The 19,037-nt window shown below is 42.5% G+C and overlaps 1 pseudogene; it reads right to left on the reverse strand.

The window, feature by feature from the left end:
* Nucleotides 1–13,710: 13,710 nt before the first annotated feature.
* LOC117693447 (small ribosomal subunit protein eS27 pseudogene) lies at nucleotides 13,711–14,053 on the reverse strand (annotated as a pseudogene).
* Between the last annotated feature and the right edge of the window lie 4,984 nt (nucleotides 14,054–19,037).

Raw genomic sequence — 19,037 nt, forward strand, 5'->3', positions numbered from 1 at the left:
AAGTCTGAGCAGGGACGGCCATCACATACAGATGTACTGTCTTAAAAGCCTCAGAGCCAAACAATAGCCAACGCCAACATTTAATGCAAAATCCAGTTCATTGTGCTTGCAAGGAGAGCAGGCAGACAGGCCTTCAATAGCCTACCACAAGGCTGCAAGTTGGAAAACTGAATACCTGGAAGGAATTCAGAAGGTATTTTGCAACCCTTCATGGCATATTCCTCAAAAGAGGTTTTCTCCAGAAAACAGGTAGGATACACTGAAGACCCACATCAAGTTTTACAGACTTTTTTTGAAACTGATATTATGTGGGCATAGATTATTCTATTTGGTATAGTAAGCAACCATGGTAACATAGTTCATTAAATATCTTATTTTTCCTTTCATAGCAACCTGACAGCAACACAGTACATGGAATTTGCTGAGTAGAGTGAAAAGAAAGGAGGGGCTGAACAGCATCCTGAAACTCCTTCTTTTATCTAGGGCTCTCCCTCCTCTTCATTCTTGCTGCCTGCCACATTGGGCAGTACCACCGTGTTCTACCAGACGGGCGATAGCAAATGAATTACAAAATATAAATACAAATCCGTGGTGTCATTTGTACTGAAATAACAAGTATTTCCACAGCATTCGAAGAAAGGCTGGAGAGACAGTTCAGACCTAAAGAGCATTTGCTCTTGCAGAGGACAGGTGGGTTCCTAGTACCTTCGTCCTGCAGCTCACAACTGCCCGCAACTCCAGCTCTGCCTTCTTATGGCTTCTGCAGTCACACTAACCCCACCCCCACACTGTGCACGCACTAAAATAAATCCCCTTTAAAAATAAAGAGGAAGGAAAAGGGATACGCATTTAGCAGTTAAAGGTCCATTCTTGTCCCAAGTTTTCTTGGCCCTCCAGACCCTAACAGTGAACTTGCCCTGGCACACCCAGGCTTGCCCTTGATCCATTTCAGGCACTCCTTTTTCCCGTTGCAATTCAACTCTGCTCAAAACACTCCCTATGCTCACCACCAACAAAAACTTCTTTTCTGCCCAAGCTTGGCTCTTTAAGCATCCAACCTCTGTCTCTTTCGGGTTTTATTTTCTGTATTCATAGTTTCAAGAGCCTATCTGGCACATAAGATGAGAAGCCGCAATATTCTATGGATGTATATACTTTCTACTTCACAGAATTGTAAGAAAAAAGCCTAATGCATAGAAAAAGGAAGCCCCACCACTGCAGGGAGGCTTATGTTTTACAGAGCGACCTTATCAGAGGGAGTGGGGTCAGAGGGATGCCGGACTTCATCACAGATCGATCCTCATTCTCTTTTTCAAACAGAAAAGACAAACACCCAGCGTGCCTAAAACCAGAGGCGAAGGAGATCACTGGTTCTAGTTTTATGTCCTCTTATCCTCTGTGAATTTTAACATGTGAAAAACCAACCAAACCACCTGCCTCCTCCTCTGTACCACCAGGTTACTTCCTGTGTGCATCTCAGATACTCCGTTAAATCTGTTTATAAATACCCCAGCCATGAAACATTTGAGCATCTCTCAGAGAGATTTCTATTTTTAGCAGTGCACTCTGTTTGGAAAGGCTCCTGGGGCAACCCTAAAAGTTACACTTTTCTCCCAGGTTGTCCTACAGTTTACCACGGTTTCTTCCTTTTGTCCTTCACATTCTGTACCACAAGATCTGTGAAGTGAGTTCTTTGCGTCTCGTTGTCCATATTTTTTAAATCTTTGCAATAACCAGAATTTTTTAATTTTAAAATGTTTTTCTCCTGCAAAGCCAGATCTAGCCAGACAAGTTGAATATTCCATTAAATAGGCTCATGAAGCATTAGAATTTGGAGGATTCTCTGAGCCTCTGTAGTAGTAATAATAATAATAATAATAATAATAATAATAATAATAATAATAATAAACACAAACTGTGGCAAATCAGAAAAATATTATTCTATCCTAGCCTACTACTGTGCTGAAATGCTTTATGAAGTTCTGTTTAATGTGTCTCAAGGATGATAGCAGCAGACCTACAAAAGTTTTCTAGGAAAAAAATTCTGAAAACTAGCAAGAAACTGGGCTAGAGAAGTGCTGCAAAGTGAAACAGTGGAAGAGAGCACCATGTGAGTCACACGGTGGAGTGATGACAGACGGAGGATGGTGATCTTTCCCTAATACTTTAATTAAAGTCCCCAAACTGATTATTCTTCATCTGTGTCTTCTGTGCCCAAGATTATCCACCAGAAAACTTGAACTTCCAGTCTGGTCTCCCTGTGTTTATCTATTTGTACTTAGAGTTGTATCTATCTACAAAGCATAGCAGGCACATTTTATTTTTACATAGTTGCTCATGGGTCTAGAGAAAAGCTTGACAGTTAAGAGCGCTGGCTGCTCTTCAGAGGACCAGACACTGATTCCCAGTGCTCACAGGCAGCTCACAACATCTGAGACTCCAGGTCTGGGGAACTCTTTCCCCCTCTTCTGGTTCTAAGAGCACTGCATGCACACAGCACTCAGACACACACATGGGCAAAATGCCCAAACAACAAAAGATAATTTTTTAAAATTGCCCATGAATACTTTCACAAAATAATCTAGTTCAACAGTAGGAGAAAGGGGAAAAAGGGGGTCATATGAGGAGGAATACGAGAAAGAATATGCAACACAAAATACATATTTTAAAGTAAATGTATTTTTTAAAAATAGGTCTATAAGAAATTACTAATTTGCAATATCATTTTAAAATAAAGGTTAAACTGCAAAGATACTACTTTACCCTCATATTATAAATTGTTTTCTGTTGATGTGTGCGTGGATGTGTACACATGTGGGTAACACACATGTGCATACATGTCTAGTGGTATGATGAGGGTGGGGCACTGAGGACAGCTTTGGGAGTTGTTTTTCACCTTCTACCTTGTGAGTCCCAGGGAATTAACTCAGGTCATTAGGCTTGGTGGCAAGTGTGTTTACCAACAAACAATTTCACTGGCTTTACCCTTGTGCTTTATAAATCTCCTCTGAAAAGTAACAAGAAATGATACTTGTTGCACAACATCATTTGTGTGTGTTGTATACACCTGGTCATGTAGGAATGTGGTAGATAACAGGTATGTGCACATGCCTGTGGAGGCCTGTGCACACCACAAAGGCCTGTGACCCTGCAGCCTGGGTATCACATTATGCCTCTTTTGTTCATTTACAGCATCTATTACAGGGGACTGGGGGCTTTGTTTTCCTTCTTTAACACAAGCAATGTCATTACCAAGATATAAAGGAGAAAAGCACTTATCCGTTTAGTTTAGTTATAGACTGATATATACAATAATGATGGAATGACCTCTGACGTGTTTTTCATATATTTCCAAATAAATTAATAATTCTTGACCTTTAAATAAATTTTGAAATACATTTATTATATATGTACGTGTGCGTTTGGTGGGTTTGTTTGTTTGTTTGTTTGAAACAGGAACTGCTTCAAGCTGAACTAGCTGGCTTAGAATTCACTATGTAGTCCAGGAGGGCTTCAAATACTAAAGAATCTTCCTGGCTTAGCTTCCGGAGTGCTAGGATTACAAGGATCTTACAGTGTTACATTATTGTAAATCTGAAATCATTGTTACATTAGGTATACTATATAATCAGTAACAACTATTTGATAACATACAGAGGGCAAGGCTCTCAAATACGTATGATTATGATCCTTTTAGTTTTCTGGTGACTTTGATTATTTTCCTTACTTGAAAAAGAAATCAAGATAAACAAAATGAGGAATAGTTATTTGCACACTTCTAGGTCAGCACCTGGGAAAGCCTTAACTAGATCACAGGGCAAGCTGGAAGCTCTAGGTACAAAGTCTGAACAGCAGTGTTTATCCCTAGGTCAGAAGCGATGATACAAAGGAAATCACAGCCATCCTCCCAGGAGCTGAAATACAATCACAGGATATGCAAGCTTCCCCAGCCTCTCATAACAGTGACCGATGTAAAACCGCACCGCACAGCATAAGAGACATTTTCTCTAATTTTGACTCATGTGATAACTTTGTTCTTCTAAGACCACATTTACTTCCCCTCTTCTCTTAGATTGCCTTTGTATTCTATAGTGTCTGAGTCCCCACCCTGGTTGGCGGGTGGGTGTTCACATATGTGAAGGCCAGAGGCTAAGGTCAGGTATCTTCCTCAATCACACTCCACCATGTTTTGACACAGATTCTCTCACTAGATCTGAAGCTCAGATACTAAACTAAAGAGCCTGGTCACTGAGTCCCAGGGATCCACCAGTCTCTACCTCCTCCAGGCAGGGATCACAGGCATACGCTGCCAAGCTTGGCCTTTAATATGGGTGCTGGAGGCTGAGCTCAGGCTCTCATGCTTGCACAAGAGCTTTACTGAGGAAACTCTCTCTCCAGCCCCTGCATGAGTCTTTAATTTTTCAAAGGACCTAAAGGATAACTTTGCTGTCACCGTCTTAACATTTAGCTTTTTACGTCATAAAAGTCACTGGCGCACCACAGACTTAATGGTTATGACAACTAAATATGAGTTGGACCAACCTTTCAGTTAGCATAATGAAGAAAGAAAGAAAAAAAAAAGATCCAGTTTCCAGATGAGCTAATTATTCTATTAAAATAACTGCAAAATTTCACATTATAAAAATGTTTGTCTTATATGGAAAACATTCTTAAACTATTTTATTGTGTTTTCAAGAAACATGAGGCAAATCCCATTTGATAGCCAGCATTAGCCTTGGTTAGTGGGAGGAATGATGATGTCATTGCTTCATGCTGACAGGGGAGAAAAATGAAAAACTGAACCGACTCCCCCATGTATGTCCATTGACAATGACTCCATGCTGTCTGCCTGCCACATGTCAGGTGTGTTCCCTTGTCCTTAAAGAAGTCTCGCCTTTCAAATCCTTAGTCTATTTTTTTTTAACATGAAAGGAGTAACTTTGTCTTTTGTAATATAAGGAATATGGGTATGTCTATTTTAACCTCCCAGGCTCTATTTTTTTTAATTGTCCTCTAACATTCCTTATTATAGATTAAATAAAAGCCCAAGGTGCCCAAATTTAAAGCCAAACAGAACAGAGCTAACTTACAAACCAAGGAGGAAGAAGAGTAAAAACTCATTGCCATTAATATGTGTGCTGTGAGGGTAACCATAACAACGTCATTGTTTTAGATATTGACGACGTTTCCCACTTGCACTAGAAGGAGAGTCTGGCTTCTTCATCAATCAGCCAACCATCATAAACTTAACTGGTAGGAAGATACAAATACTGGTTGTAAAGTTGGAAGACTCTGTGATATACTAATTAAGGCGCTTAAGACTTAACCATTTCACATGACCGAAGTTTCAGATCCAGCATGTGTCCAGGAAGAACGTAGGTGCTGCCACCTTTGCAATGGTTTTGACCATTACAGCCATTACAGCATTACGGCCACTGGACACCATTTTCCCTACCTCCCAGCCACCCCACCCCAGCTCAACAACCAACCTTGTACAACAATATCGATGGAATTGTGTTCCCATCTGCCTACTCCTCTTTGCCATTAACTCTGTGGAACCAAGAGGGCTGCTGCCCCTAACCCTGCACGTGTCACCCCTTCCCCACCCCCAGCCACAATTTTCTCATCTGTAAAGCGAGGATAAAGTTCAGATACATTACACACTGTATGGCATGAAGCCACAAACTTGTACTCTCCGTGCATGTGTAAAGGTCCTTTCCAGCAATGTTATGGCATGGACAGGACCACTTTATGTTCTGTGAGCATCTAGAACTGGGCTTGGCAAGCTGTGTCTGTAGACGGTAAATATGTTGCACTTTGCAGGGCTATGTGACTTCCAGTACTTCTACTGAGCTCTGCTCTATGCAAGAGGCAATCACAGACTGCAGAGAAGTCATCAGATGCGACCCTGTCTGACCTTTAGCCCTTAGTTTGCCAACCTTGATCTAAGCTGTAACAAACTTGATTGATGGGTACATCTAAGCAGGACAATCTCTACCCATTTTCATTGTGTCCCCAGCTCGCTGTAATTTGAGAATAAGAACAGACTGAGAGAAAAGATAGGGCAGCAGTGACGTCCTTTGCCCTCCCCCCCCCTTTCAGATACACTGCTGAAGAAATGAACATAAAAGGAAAGGAATTCCTATGAAGTTTTATGGCTAAAACTCAAGAGGATCCCCACTGGCACTCGCCCGTGTCCTGAGATGTGCAAATGTATACTCCAGATTTAGCATCGTGTGCCTCGAGCACCATTAGGATTTTCTGAGAGACAGAGAAGTGGCCAAGTGCCCAGTACAGCTAGACAGCATTCTGGAGAGGCAGCCTGCACGCTAACACGCGAATCATCGGTGCAGGGGGCTTTCAAGGTAGAGTGCCAAAATTGGGATTGAAGTGGAAGGTGAAGGGTGTCTGTGTGGATTAGGATGGAGTCCCAGAGATGTCATGAGAGCAGAGGTATTTCACCAGAGAGTAGCGGGGTTATTTCATCAGGCATCAGACTGGGAGAGGACAGCAGTGAGCACAGGGAGGGTGGGCTCCACTGTTGTGTGAGCTGGGTAGCCATACAGACCACTGCTTGTCCCTTGCTCTTCCTTGAAACTGTTTCATCCCTTTACCCTTTGTTTGCTTTACTGATGTTTGTTGACCCACATCCCATGGCCTCACAGTCATAGTGCAGCCAAGCATCTTTGGACTCCTGATCCTCTTGCTTTGCCATAAAAGGCCCAAGATTAGAAGCCTGTGCTACAGGCTGAGCTTGAAATTCTTAATTATCCTTGGACACCTACCTACCTCCTACATTTTCATTTTTCACTGGGCTTTTTAATTATATAGTCCTGACAGCAGACAAGAGCCACTGTGAAGCAGACAGAAGCCAGGCTCCTGGCTACTTCTACCAGCTTTCTTTCCCCTACCACCAATGTGCAGGGCTCAGCTATACCCCAAATGTGAAGGGGAGTATGAGAGAGGAGACAGGAAGACTGAAATAGATTCATTTCATCTAGGACTAACTCAGCCAATATCAGCGAGTTTACCAGGAAATGTTCAGGTTACCTTTCCTGCCCAAGGAGACATTTGGGGAAAGGAATTTAACAGAGCTAAAGAGCAAAGTTGAAAACAGTCATGAAGAAAGTGAGTAGGCCAGGAGGATGGGTCAGTGGATGAAGATCATCCCAGGAGCTCTCAATCTCTGGTACCCAAGGTAGAAGGGGAGAACTGACTCCTCACAACTGTCATCTGATTTACAATGTGCCATACATAGTATGTGTGTGTGTGCACACATAGACACATACAGATACACCTATATATCATACATACTAATGATAACAATAAATATGATTTCTAAAACAAAGAAAGAAGTCAAGTAGTAGAATTGTGCCCTATCCATTGGGGTTGGGTGGATTAACTTTGAAATATGAAAGTGGTTATCTTTTTGCAAACTGTTAAGTATAGAAGGATGTTCAGATCATGGGTATAAAGTCTTCTTTTAATATCATCGTGCTCAGGAAGTCTGGAGCAGAGCTATTCCAACTTCAGGGCCATCAGATTCCTGGAGGAGTTGTGTGCACAGATTGCCATCCTCAGTAAACACTGTAAACAACTTCAGTAGGTACCCACGCCTCAATGCCTCTCATGTAACTACTCACCAAACAGAAATTTCAGTCTATTTTTTCTTTTAAATAAAGGAAGTTTGGGGCACACTTTAGTAATAGTCTCATATCTGAGAATTCAGTAAATTTGATGTGGGATCACTCCTGAGATGTAATAAATCAGAAAATATGCAAAAGCAGAAAGCTGAAGATCTGGGCAAAAGGGAAAGCTTTGAGGAACAATGTTTGTTGGTGGTGTTGTTTGTTTCTTAAGCAGTGTCTCATGTGTCCAGGCTGGTCTTGAACTTGAAAAATGTAGCGTTTGCATCCTAGACAAGCTCTCTGCTAATGTAACTACATCCCTATCTAGGACAGTTTTGAGTGGTGGTGTCCAGCTGATCCCTGGGGTATGAATAAGCTTCTTCCAGCTGAAACAAAGAGACTCAGGTGTCTAATGCCTGTGGAGGAACTACAAAGAGAAAATTAAAATGGAGGACAGGCACAGAAAAGTCACAAGCTGTGACAGAATCATGGTATGTTAACCAGTTGCACACCATAAGACTATACTTTGAGTTTGCATTTCTAGGCTTTCTATGGCCCTGCCATCCTGTCATGTTAAGGAAAAAAAAATAGCTTTGTTAGGAGCCATGGTAACTAAATACTGGGCAAGAGGGCAGAGGAAGGTCAAGAAATGTTCTATAGTTACGCATCAAGAAAGTACAAAACACAGGTTATTTTTAAATTTGGCTGCAGGCCAATAGTTTTAATGTCTAAAAATTAAGATGCACATAAATAGTAGAGTCTGTTTCTCATGTAGCCATGAGAAAAAAATACTTTCCCAGTAATTTAATACTACCTTATTTTCATCAGCTGCCATTGAAGCCAACAAAAATGCCCAAAGTGAGCATTTTCCAAATTTGTCACCGGGAGGGCATCCTTCCCCCTGCTCCCTCACTCTCGGCCACCTCTGCTTTTGCTCCACAGGCATGACTCACCAGCCACAGGATGCAAAGGGGGTTGCTCTTCCAGGACTGCTGAGCTGTTTGCCTTCAGTACCCAAGTTCTCTCTCTTAATGACACTTGTGGCCACCAACGAAGATTTACCTGACAGTTGTCAACCAGAACGAAGGTGTGGCATGCTTGCACAGAGAGTCTCCCCCACCACACAGCCAACCATCCTAGGTAGGCAAATCAGCCTACAGGTTGGGGCCCATAGGCCAGCTGAGGTAATGGCCAAAATGCCTCTCTGTCCTTTCTGGTGCTTCGGGACTGTGTCCAGTGATGGACAGGAGTCCTGACAAGAGGAATTATAAGAAACAAGCTCCCCAAATCAAGACCTCAAAGAGAAACTTTCTATGAAAAAAAAATTCTTAACCTCTTCTAAATGAATGACTATAACATATATGTGAACTTGCTCAGATAGCCACACTGTTCTTCCTTAGTTCCTTCAACTATAAATTTATTTGTTATTATTTATTTAATGTGCATTGGTGTTTTCCTACATTCATGTCTGTGTGAGAGCATCCAATCCTCTAGATCTGGAGTTACACAGCTGCCATGTGGGTACTGGGAATTGAGTCCCCCAGAAGAGCAGCCATTGCTCTTAACTGCTGAGCGATCTCCCCAGCCTCTCATCTGAATATTTAAAAGCATCAAACCCTACATATGCATGTATTGCTGAAAGAGAAAACTTACAACAGCTGTTTTGCCACTTTTAAACTCTTTGCTAAAGAACAAGTCTGCAGACAGAATGGATGGCAGTCACACAGATACCGTTACTCGTGAGGGTAAATATCAGCGTCCTCTTTACTAGGTTCACTGAGTGATCTGAGACTGCCAGGCACATGGTAGCAAAAGGAAGCCCAGATGGTTATTGTCACCAGGCGCTTCACAGTCTAGTGAAAATGTTCCAGAGAAGAAGGGGAGCCATGTGCTGAGCTGGAAAAACCTCGGAGACCTTTTGCTAAATGAGTTATTTCCAGGTCAACTTTTATCTTAGTATATTATAAAAATGAATTCATATTACTATTATTGCAAGCCAATTCTTTGAAAAAAAAATTACAGAGTACCCTCCTTGTGCAGGGCACTGTAAGTTTTCCCCACAGGGTTTCATTTTTTAATGTAATCAATTAAAAATTGAAAATGTACTCTGTAGCTATCGGTTGGTCAGACACCAAACTGGAATCATAATGACTCAGGAGACCCAAAGAAGACATTGCTCACTTTTCTTCAAATCGGATTCTCTTTCATTTCTATCTCGGAATACAGATAAATTCATTATTCTTGGGCTTAATTAATGAAGTCATGACTGACAGGAATTACACCTATATCTCCAGTACTCAGGAGGCCAAGGCAGAAGGATCACAAGTCTAAAAACAGTTTGGTCTACAAAATACATTCTAAACTGTCCTGGGCTACATTAGTAATACCCTATTTCAATTTTTTTTTTTTTTAAATTTTTAAAAAGTAAATCTTCTTTAACACAAATTCCACAATTTTTGCCTCTTAGTTTCACAGAATAAGAATTAAAACTAGATCCCTGAATTATAGTAACCTAGGTGTAAAATTTTGACCTCTCACGTACCACTTCCACTATAACTAGGGACTTCCAGCTATACTCAAAAACCATTACGAGGTCTTCTGTTGGGATAAAATCCAGCTATAGAAAGTACTTCTTTGTCACACACTGGGATTTATTTAGTGGCACTGTAAAGAATTGTTCATGGATCTTATGTGACAAAGACTACCTCTAAGCTATCTTTTATTGCTGACACAGGATCTTCCTAACACATTGTGAGTTACCATCTTGTGTTGACTACATGTGAGAAGTTTGATGAAGTTTAAGAATTGGACACATTCTTTTGAATATAGGTTAGGGAAGAATAAGATAAGGATGGAGGGAAAGAAGGAGAGAAGGAAAAAAAGGAGTGAGGGAGGCAAGGACTGAGACCACCCCCTACACCACACACACAACACACACACACACACACACACACACCACAAAACCACCTGCCTTGATGGCAGCATTTGCAGATCTATGTAGTCTAAAAACTTCACCATGGTTTATTTCTAGCTACCACCACTCAGAGATGGTAAAGAGGAACCCATTCAGCCGGAGGCCATGGCCAGCTGGCTGTAGCCTTTCCCTGAGCAAAGGCCCAGTGTTTTTTCTTCTTGCTGTTCTTTCTTCCCCATGAGTCCTGAATCATAACAGAGGGATGCCCGCACATCACCAAGTAAGGCATTATGAAGGCAGTACTAAAAAGACAGACAGGCTTGGCATGGCTCCCCGCTTCCTCCACTTACTTCCAGCTGGGATAAGAACAACTCACCCCAACCAGCCAAGCCTACAAATATAATCCAAAGTATTAGAGTTATTTTCAAGTCATATTTCTGTTCCAAAACAATAGAAATTTACTGGAGGAGGGGAAATCACAAAAAAATCATTGTTCTTTTAAAAGTATAGGACAATAAAAGCTAGGATGAGAAATGCTTGCTTGTGCTTACTCAAACTTAAATGGCCTCTGTAACGAAATCAGGCTGGAGTTTGATGCAAAGTCAGTGTTGTTCTTGTCTTCTTTTCTTTTATTAGAAATAAAGCTCAGTTCATAAGGATATTGGCTTGCTCATCTTCCTCACAGCCTTCATCTCAGCAGCCCTCTTGGCCAGAGACTTCTCATGTGAGAGCCTGGACCTGTGATATTTCTGTAACAGTTACAGCTGTGTTGATGTAGTCAGGGATCGCTCTGTGCTCAAGATGAGGTAACAACCTCAAGTACAGTCCATAGAGATGATGTCAAAGATATATATATATATACAAACAGCGACCTTGAAACTTGCAGTGCATCTAACAGAGCTGCTCACTGGTCAGGGTTCTTCTTGATTTGTGAAGAATATATTTGAGCCAGGGAAAAACTGTTGTCAAGACCAGGAATTAGTCATCAGTCATGTTGGCTAAGAGACCACACAAGCATTCCAAAGAAATTAACTGCTAACTGAACATCTCAAAGAAATTAACTGCTCAGTTTTTTTTCCCTAAATTTTTATACAAAACCACTAATTTGTTTTCTTTCATGGGGCTAACTGATGAGATTCATGAATAAACTTACTGAAGAAGATTTTAGAGAGGGCCCCCTACACATCACGGCGGCATTAACCGTGTATAGTAATACGTGTTGTAACAATTCCCGTACTGTTAGGTTCTCTAACTGTGGTAGAGTGACTGCCAAAAGACAGCCATCATTACTGTCAGGAATTACAGAATATTTATTTTTCAGCTGAGTTTAGTTATATGACTTCTAGGGGAGCTTTCTGGGCAGGAGATAGTTGTCAAAGACTGTTAGTGCTTCATCAGAGTGTATGAACAACCTCGAAGCTAAAAGAGCATCACCTACCCAGCCAGGTGGGAATTCAGCATCTGTCCTGTGTAGTGTGCAGCACACCTAGTCAACAGCCACAGAAGAGTGCATTCAGCTGCAGAGTTTGCTTTTTCCCTTTTCATCCTCCATTATTCTACAGCACAGTGATTTGGAAATTGTAAGATAAATGGAAGCGAAGTAAAGTGTAAAAATGGAAACACAAATTATACTAATTTTGTATGACAGCTTTGCAGCACTTACCAGTTCTTTCAGCCCACAAGATCATAAAGTGCTTGCCGGCAAAAGCTGTCTGAGTCACTTTTGTGATGACTGAACAGTTAGCACGGGACTCAGAATACACAAGTGGTGTGTCTTCGTGTACTTGAACTAAGTGAGGGAACACAGAATCGAGGGCATAGGAAGACACAGCAAGCATGGTCACATGTATGCTTGCAAGTTACTCAGACTCCTACAAAGGTAGGTCTTTCCCAGGATCAATAATAATGGTTGTGAAAATGTGATACAAACTCTCAAAAGCCCTTAGAGTCATAAGATGGGGATGAGAAGCTATGGAATCTTCAGGAAGAAGAGGAAAGGAAGGAGAAAGTGTGTGGTGAAATGGCTCCCCAGTGGGTAAGTGCACTTACCCATTGACTGGGGAAGCCTCACAACATGAGCTCAATCCTGGGGACCTACATAAAGGTGGAAAGAGAGAACCAGCTCTGAAGAGTTGACTTCAGAACCTTTACACACACACACACACACACACACACACACACACACACACTAACCCCCAACCACCTGCTACAAACCACACACATACACATATACAATAAAACAACTAAGATTTTTAAATGGAACAGAAGATGAAGAATTTATAAGATTTGCCAAAAATTATAGAAAAAACAGGAAAAACAAAAGGCAATGAGAAGGTTAGTAGCAAACTAGATAAATTCTTGACAAGTTCATTGCGAAAGCTGAAGCTGATTCTCCTTGGTTGTGAGCAGGCAACTGACCAACTTGACAGGCCAATCTTACCTTCTCCCCAAATAACCTCTGACGAATGCCTCCAGCTCTCTGAATTCTCTCCCACAGCATGGGTACAGATTTTATAATAGGACCTTAAAAATAGTTAGAAGTATTAGGTATGACACTAGCCTTCAAATATATTGTAGAGAGAAACTAAAATTCCACTGTTGGAGCTGGGAATGAAACTTGGTAGTTCAGGCCATGCTGCACTTGTGTGATGCCCCGTGTCAATACCTAGAACCCCATTTAAAAGAAGTCTTTTAGCATCTATACATTTAAACAAGTGTGTGGTATATTCTTCCCAATACCAAAATAAAAATCAAGCCACTACTGAGAAATACCTCTCAAAAGTACCCTAAGTGGGTGGGCCACACTGTTCTCAGAAGACATAGGTTATTAAATGAAACAGTGCCAGGTGTGGGGATACCACCCTCTAAGTCACACTCAGGGAAATCGCAGAGGCCACAATAGAATGCAAGCTGCTGCCATTGCCCCTGGTTGCCCACCAAAATGAGATGATAACATCCAGTTGGAAGATACCACACAATTTTGCTGCAGGACATGGAGAAATCAAATTAGAACTGGCCCAGAAACTTTCTCCCTGACAGTTAACTCTGTAGTTCTAGAAGATTCGGTGAAGGCTTCAGGAGGAAGAAGGGTTATCAATGGTCTTACCTAGCTGGGAATGCTGTGAGCTACCATAGAAGGCTTGACTCTTTTTTTTTTTTTTTTTTTTTTTTTTTTTATCCAAAATGTGTTTATTGTGAAGGCTCCCACTCATCTTCAACCAGGGGCTTTCAGTGCTGCTTCCTCCTGAAGGATCATCCTTCTGTCAGCCTTGCTTTTCCACCTGTAGGCTGACAGAGGACAGTGGAGCAGCCAACACACAAGACTACCGTTTGTGCATGGCTAAAGACCATGGTGATTTTACAGCATTCTGGGCCTTTCACATCCATAAAGTAGGAATTGGGGCTCTGCACCAGGCGCTTTTTCTTGTGCTTCCTCTTCTCCTCCTCTGGAGAGGGATGAAGGAGATCCTTTGCGAGAGGCATGTTCTCATAGGGAGGTCGTCACCGCCAGAAAGGAAGGCTTGACTCTTGTGGTGGGTAACTAGCCACTCTCAGATTGGACTGGAGGCCCACTCCATGGAAGGAAATTCATGTCTGGTACTGAATCCTGATCAAGGGCTCACAACTAGGGAGCTCAAAGGCCCCAGGAGGGAAGCTGTTATTGTTGACTTGCTAAATGCACATGGTATCAACCTGTCTTCTATCTATTTATCTATTACCTAAAGGTTAGTGCTGCTTTCAGCTTTAGAGGAGCCTCTTTTTGCAGTGAGCAATGGTTAAATCAGAGACTCCTAACTGGGAATAAGTGACTGGTAAGAGCCCACCCCTAGAAGGATGTTCATGTTCCTTAGACTCCAAGGCTCAGGGAAGCTGGAGAAGAAGGGTCAGAAAGAATGTAAGCACTAAAATATAGTGAGGAATGTTTTGAGGAGCTGTTTTCTAAAATAACATGGCTGCTGCACTCTGATGACAAGCTGGAGTTGTTACTTGCACAAGACTGGGCCCATCAACACGACATTATGGATACAAGAAGCACTCAGGAAGCCTCATTTTCCCCTGAGGAGCAACAGGCAAGCTAATGGTTTCTGGGTAGGGGTTATGTTCCTTGGTGATCCATTCCCTAGTAAATTGTCCTTCCTCAAGTGAATACTCCTCCATGCACATTCACACAAGAGGTCCTTATTGATGCAATAGGGGGAGTTGTGCACATGCACACACCCCAGAGACAGACAGAGACAGAGATGGAGGGGTGTAGGGCCATGAAAGGGGTCTTGGTTTTTGGTAGAAGTGCTGGCTGGAAAAAGCCGGAAGACCCTGCAAGGGACAGGCATCTATTCTGCCGTGCTCCCAGAATCCAGGCTCCTAACACATGGCATGGAACTCCATTAACTTGCACTGTTCAGTCATGTAGGGCAAGGCTCCTACCAGCCCCTCCACAGGTAGAGGGTGTGACTACAGGCCTCAGCCTCAAGAGATTTATCTACTAATGAGATACCTGAAGGCCAGAGGGTGTAGCCAATTAAGCATTCTTTCCCAGCCCATCCCCCTTTCTCTCTCCCTATTTAACTCAGGTCTGCCCTGAGTTTCATGGGGGTGCATCCAGATCCAGCTACCATCCACCATGAAAATAAAGCCTGTAAAAAAATAAATAAAAGCCTCGTGGACTTTTTTGTGTCATTGGGGCTGTGCCATGAGGAACCGTGGAGAAGGCCTTTAATTGAGCCGCTGTACCTGCAACCACCACACCTAACTTTCTGCCTGGAGAAACTTTCTGTGTTTCCAGCCAAACTACCCACAGAGGGGAAGTGGGAGAGAGAGAGAGAGAGAGAGAGAGAGAGAGAGAGAGAAGAGAAGAGAAGAGAAGAGAAGAGAAGAGAAGAGAAGAGAAGAGAAGAGAAGAGAAGAGAAGGAAGGCGGGGGACACAGCCCTTGGGTGGCAGTGGTAGTGATATGAAGATAGTGGGAGCCATGGTGGGCTGACTTCTGGGGTTTCCTCAGATGGCTGACTTCTTCCAGCAGTTATACTTGGCAAGCAAGATGTGGCAGAAAGCACACACAGCATTCATCTCGTGCAGCCTAGAAGACTACACAAGTCACCTGGTGAGGCAGCTCTAGCCTGGACTAGCTATTGTCCCTTTCCATGGCCTGGACCTCTTCCTGAGTCACAGTTATGATGTCACTTTCTAGGCCAGGTGATGGGAATGGCTGATGGGACTGAAGTGATCTGCTACAGTTTTCTACCAGAAGGGAATTAATGAGAAAAGCACCAATATCTCTCATTCTTCCACCTGGTGACAGACTGAGGAAGGAGGTTAGGGCAAAGGGCCTGAGTCTTGACAGATCTTGAGAGTCCTGTTGTTACCAACACAGAGCCAACTAGAATGAAAAGAAATCCTACTACATGGGCTTTGCAAATACCTTCACTTTTCCAGTAGCTATTACTATAAAAGTATGCACGAGTATTTATGAATTTAAGAATCATGTACTCTTAAGATGATCTTAACAGCATCATCCAAGAAGCCCAACTTTGTTTGAAATGTCTTTTGTGTAGCTGTAATAATGAGAGGTGAGGAATTTTATAGTTCAGATTTTTCACCAGTGATTTTAAGTGTGATTCTAGTTTTCCAAACTCCAACCCACTTTTGTGCTGCAAGCCAGATGTTTATTTCCTTATTTCTATCTGAAGTTATTCTACACTTGTACCTCAGTGCTGGTTATCAAACAGCAGTGTGCTAACTGGAGCAACCCCACTGCTGGGCAGATTTATCTTTGTAGGAAATGAGAATTGTGCCGTAGACCTAAGATACCTATGTGTTAGCTTGTAGAGGAGAAACTTACAAAAACAAGCAGCTGGCCTTATTTTAAAATTCGTGGAGGAATTTAATTGAGTGATAGAGCACTTGCATGCTTGAGGCCCTACATTTGATTCATAGTCCTGCAGAGAGAGGAAAGAAAAATAGTTGGCTAGTTGAGGAAAACTCATTATTGAGGAGATTGCATAGCCAGCTCTCCAGCCTTCCCAGGCTGCTGATGAAAACCCACACTCTCTGTTTCTAGAGAGCATCTGAGCTAGGGGCTTTCAAACTTGAAGAACTGCCTTGCAAATCACCTCGAGAAACACAGTGCAACCTGTTATGCTCTGCGATGGTGGGTTGATAAAGCTCCTTACTGCCAACATATGTCTCTGGACCCAGTTTCTGCACCTTCTGCTTAGCCTCACCATTAGTGAAGCTCTGGAACATTCCAGTGCAGCAGGACTCACCAGTAGCGAGGCCCATTACAGCCAATGGGATGATAGAGCCTGCCTTAAATTAATACACTGAATACAGGAAACTGAACGAGCAGACACTGGGGTCTGTCGTGCCTCGGGACAGAGCAGGGAGACAATACTCCTGCTTGTAACTCCAGATGAAAAATGCATCTTTGTGCAGCTTCTAGCTCTGGTCTCCAGTAACCAGGAGAACAGAATAAGATCTCTGATTTGCAAGTCCCTTCTCTGAGAAATGAAGCTCAAATGGACTGTTACAGAGCGCTACTGTGAGGTGGTGAATGTTAGAAACCCGATGACTGTACTCACTGAGACTTAACCTTGTCTTTGCCTCAGCCTTTCTTCCATTCTGATCATTTGTGCAAGTTTGTGACAATTCACACAAAATGAAAAAAAGCTGATCATTCACTTTAAAATGCACTTTCCAGGAACTTGGTCAGGGGGTGTCGCATGGATCTTCCAGGAAGAGAGGGAGAAAGAGAATAGATCTTATGGGTGGACAAGAACCCAGGGTGGAAGGAAGGGAATGAGAACAGGAGGAACAGGTGGAAAGGAAGACGGAGATGGGATTGAAAGAAGAAATGAGGGGAGAGACAGCTGGAATTGAAGGGCATTTGAGGGGCAGTACGGAAACCTAGTGCAGTGAAACCTTCCTATAGTATATGAAGTCCATCTTACTGCAGTCTCATGAGGAGGAAGATGGAACCCCAACTGGCCACCTCTTGTCAGAACATTTCTAGTACCAGGACTGGGTGTCATACAATTGAGTTGTTGGAATCTGAATGGATCCTGTGGAAATCCTAAATAACCTAGGCTGTTACCGAAATAATAGGTTGCTTTCCACCAACTGACAGGAGGCCCCACTGGTGAAGACAACACTCACACAATTCACTGAACACAGAGAGGTCGAGCTGGTGGCGACACAGGACTTTCACCCCCATGTACCAGTGTGTTTGACATGGAAAGGTATTTTGCAGGCTACCAAAAAGAGAAACATAAACACCAACCCTCCTCAAAACCTTTGATCTGCAATCTATCCTGCCTGTGAAATATGCTAGAGCAACAGTGGCACAAACCTTGTGGGTATAACCAACCAAATATCTAATTTGATGTAAGGCCCAGTCCATAAGTTGGAACCTGACACTGTTCAAGTGACTGAGAACCAGAGACTAGATAGCCAAGAGACCGAGGGTAAAACCAAATACTACTGGTCTAAAATGAATGAATAAAATACACTTTCTATTGATTTCTTGGAGACATAGTGGAATTTATTTTCTGTGCATATTCCCCAATAAATTATTGAGGGTTTTTTTGTTGTTGTTGTTGTTATTGTTGTTTTTGTTTAAGAAAAAAGGACATGAACTGTTGCTCTCTTCAGACACACCAGAAGAGGGCATCGGATCCCATTACAGATGGTTGTGAGCCACCATGTGGTTGTTGGGAACTGAACTCAGGACCTCTGGAAGAGTAGACAATGCTCTTAACTGTTAAGCCATCTCTCCAACTCCTGAAATCTATTTTCAAGTCGACCAATTTCCCTGAAAAGCTTAAAGCAGTGCTTTGCTACTTGACCCAGCCTGGTTTTGTGGAAGACGATGACCATGCATTGCAGGTGGACTGAGGCAGCACCTAAGACTTGCTGGGTCCCTCACCTCATCCCTCACTGTGAAGTCAAGAGGTGGACCACAGCTGAGTCACTGGCTGTATCCAGCCTGTGAACACATCCTGCTTACCAAGAATGCTTAGAAATTTTGGAAGTTATACATTCAAATACTTATTGGAAATTGTAAGATTGGCAGGAGAGGGCTCGTTTTCCCAGGAAACAATAAAGCAAAGGATCCCAGCAAACCTCTTACCCTATTTTGATATTGGCAAGGATGTATTCCTGGCTTGTTAATTGTCTCTCATCATTTAGCCATCTAAGTTTTGGTGAAAGATATTACCTCTAAATGTCCTTCAATTTTAACATTTTTACATTAAGCTAAACCTCAGAAATACACACACATAAAGCCATTTAACCTCGCTAAACCTTGGTTTTAATATAACATGGGAATGGTAGTAATACTCTCAGACAATTTCCTGAACATTATGAGGACAAAATGGAACAGCCAGTGGGAGCAGCTTGGCTCAGAGCCTTCCGGACAGTGTCTAAATGGGAGGGGTGCCAGTTAAGGCAGTGGTGGACAGTGGGTGACTCAATCCTACAGTCCACAACTCCTCCCTTCCA

This window comes from Arvicanthis niloticus, chromosome 21, assembly GCF_011762505.2.
Source record: "Arvicanthis niloticus isolate mArvNil1 chromosome 21, mArvNil1.pat.X, whole genome shotgun sequence".
Taxonomy (NCBI): domain Eukaryota; kingdom Metazoa; phylum Chordata; class Mammalia; order Rodentia; family Muridae; genus Arvicanthis; species Arvicanthis niloticus.